At 39.4% G+C, this 3,448-nt stretch overlaps 1 non-coding gene across 1 annotated transcript; it reads left to right on the top strand.

Annotated features, from left to right (window-relative positions):
- Nucleotides 1–72, top strand: Trnah-gug (transfer RNA histidin (anticodon GUG)). The gene has a single exon. It is a non-coding gene; the product is annotated as a tRNA-His (tRNA).
- Nucleotides 73–3,448: the final 3,376 nt, after the last annotated feature.

Genomic DNA, 3,448 nt, shown 5'->3' with positions numbered 1-3,448 from the left:
GTCTCGATTGTATAGTGGTTAGTACGTCTGTTTGTGGCACAGAAAGCTCGGGTTCGAATCCCGATCGGGACCTTCTTTTAGACGTTGATCGTTTATCAATATCTGAAAGACTTATTAATTTTTCCTTCTTTCTTTAAGTTCGGAACGCGCTAGCATATGGTGTTAACGTTAGTACGGGCTTCCCTCTTTTCCAACATCCCAAGGTTGTAAGTTCGATTCTCCCTTTTTACATCCTTTTTCTATTTTTGGTACTGCGCATGCGTTGTGCTTTGCGCCTGCGCCCTGCGCAGGGGACCCTTTTTCCTCTCCCACGTGTCTGACTTGACTTCTTCGTTTACACATATAAGTTCACGTTTGACTATTGTATAATAACAACTCAAATGTCCTTCCTTTATGCTCCGACGACTTCCGACTGCCGACCACTTCCGATGATGTCATCGCTTTCCGATCCCTTCCGACGATTACCCGAACCCGATCACTTCCGACTACACCCGAGCCTCGTTCTAAGATATTTCCGATTTCCTTTCGATTACCCCTCTCCACCAATCAGAATGCTGCTAGAACAATGGGGACCCAACAGACTACCAATGCTGCTAACGTCACCAAAAATGGTTGCCTTCCTGGCTACCAAATTGGATTTTATCAAGAATTAGAAATCAGGTAAAAAGTGGAAATTAATAATTTTTTGCGCTTAAAATGTATAATATCATAGGTGACGAATTACTCCTTAATTTGGGCGCGAAATTGCAGCGTTAATTTGTAATTTCACATGTGAAATTACCAACTTGCCATGGCAACCCTTCCGTACGTCTCAGTGTCAAGATGGCGACGAAGTTTTAAAATGCCGTGAATGAAGATGTCAGGGCACGAAAAGACGCTTTAGAAAACCTGAACACACAAGAGAACATCAAGAAGGATTCTAACAGGTATTTTGCCGAAAACGTCTGAAAAATTCTGAACTTTATAAGCCAAATTTAAGGTCTAAACATTTGAGAGAGTGGGGTTCTCGATCTCGATACGATCCAGGATAAACGTGTCAAAAACCCAAGATTGCTAATGTAATTCGTTACCCATGATATTAATAGGTAATCAAATGGTATACTCGCGAAATTAGGGAATAATTTCACTTGCGTTTTGTCCAAATCCTAATAATTTCCCGAGCCTGAAGGCGAGGGAAATTATTAGGATTTGGACAAAACGCAAGTGAAATTATTCCCTAACTTCACTCGTCACCATTTGATTACACATACTTATACTACTACATGGGAAATTTCTGCAATTTGATTGGCTTAGAGCAGTGGTATTTCAGCTTAATTTGAAATACCTACATCTGAAAATTACAATCATTTGCGGGTAGTGGTATAAACAAATAATAGCATGATTTGTACTTGATATTTCGCATAAATACCACTCGTGATATTTCAAAATTGTCTCAAATTTCACTAGCCTAACGGCTCGTAAAATTACGTATAGCAATTTTGAAATATCACGAGTGGTATTTATGCCAAATACTCATTCTATTACCTATACAAATAATTAATTAATTAAGTAATTAATAATTACTTTGCATCATTTCATCCACATGTTTTACTTTTAATGTTGAAAATAGTTGAAAAAACATGCATTTTCACTCAAAAATGGCTTGACCAACTGCTACTTATGACGTGATATCTCGTGACCATAGTAACTGACCACCACTAAAATTGTCTCAAAATGTGCGCGAAGGATAAACGAACAGCTAAAGAAACATTCAGGTGCTGATGTTTTATGGTTTAGGAAAAAATCGGAAAACCCTTAGGGGGTAGCATCATGCCCCCCCTTGCCTTGTACGTCCGAGAGTTAAAAATCAGCTTTAAACTCTCTACTGGTGCTGACTTTAAAGTCGACGCTAAGGGACTTTGCAATAATTACCTGGAGACGGGGCTGGGAAATGGGTGAAATATGCCCCAAAACTAAGTCATACCCCCCTCATTAAGCAAAAATTATTTTCAACCCCCCATGACATAATGGTAATATTAAGGCTAACCCCCCCCCCCCCCCGCCCCCTTGAAAAAAGTCTCCTGCCATTGATTCCCTCATACCTAGTTTAGTTGTTGGATTTCTTCCTCCGGTACAAACAGGCTTGTGCCGTCTTTGCATGAATTGGGAGATTCCTTATCTTCTACAGCATCTCTGGCACTATAGTTCCCGCGTGCGTGGGTGAGAACTTGATCAATCAACTCAGCCTTGCTTCCACTTATCGTAAGACCTTTTTGCTTTAGATACATTTTCAGCAGCTTGTTGGTAAGCGCTTTACATCTTTTTCAATTGTCCAAGAAATTCGTATTGCTATTAAACCTTTAACAGTGTGCTAACATTGGCATCTTTCTTCTTCATTGAATAACATTATAGTGCTACTTTTGCAACTTTTAATTAAAGTTTCCTGTTTTCTTAAATTTTAGTGCAAATAAAGTAGCACTGTTTTAACAGATAACAGAGGCATTCCTTTCCTACTGCATGACAGGTAGGAAAACAACAGTTCATAGATCAGAACACCTTACAGTTGATAAATTTGTCAGTTTTGTTCCAATGTTAGTATTTAAATTTGAACTCTAATAACTCTTCCACTACTTTTCCAGTTTGCAAAAAGGAATGGAAAAGTAATGCCCCCCGTTATGTATTAAATTTTACATCCAACCCCCCTCTCTCTTATTGTCATTTTCTCCTATGCCCCCCCCCTTTAATTTTCCAACCCCCCTCCAGGCAATTATTGCACAGTCCCTTAAAAGTCTACTTTCGTTTGATTTAGATACCTAGGCATTTTGATCGTGTTACCTGAGCAAGTCATTCTGGCCGTTTCCAGTATACCGTAAAATTCCAAAAATAAGCCCCGGCGCTTATTTTTTTTAAAGGCCCTTTTTGAGGGGCTTATTTTTGGAGGGGCTTATATTCGGAGGGGTTTATCTATGGAGGGAAATATGCGTTTCAAAATCGATTGGGCTAACCTTATAGTTGGAAGGAAATTTACCGTTTTTGCTTTGTTCTACATTGCATCTGAGTGCAATTTCCATATACAAGTCCCCGGGGCGCTTATATATGGAGGGGCGATTTAACGGACGGTTTTTTGCGTTACAAGTTTGGAGGACCTATATTTGGAGGTGCTTATAAATGGAGGGGCTTATTTTCGGAATTTTACGGCACTCACCAAGCCGAGCGTTTTCGCACTGACCGAAGTTGTCTCTTCTCGGAAATAAATTCAAATCTTAATGACTGGTGTTCGTCGTTTGATTCTTGTTATCGAAAGATTTTTTTTTTTGTTACCTGTGCAAGTTTGACCGTCTCCAGTATATCCTGGCTTGCAGAGACAAGCAAAGGATCCTTTGGTGTTATTACAATACGTATGGTTTGCATCACAGTTATGCTCTCCTGTTACACACTCGTTTATGTCTGCAAAAAACAATATAGACAT

This window comes from Porites lutea, chromosome 8 (genome assembly GCF_958299795.1).
Source record: "Porites lutea chromosome 8, jaPorLute2.1, whole genome shotgun sequence".
NCBI lineage: Eukaryota > Metazoa > Cnidaria > Anthozoa > Scleractinia > Poritidae > Porites > Porites lutea.
This window is presented reverse-complemented; position numbering and strand designations above follow the sequence as displayed.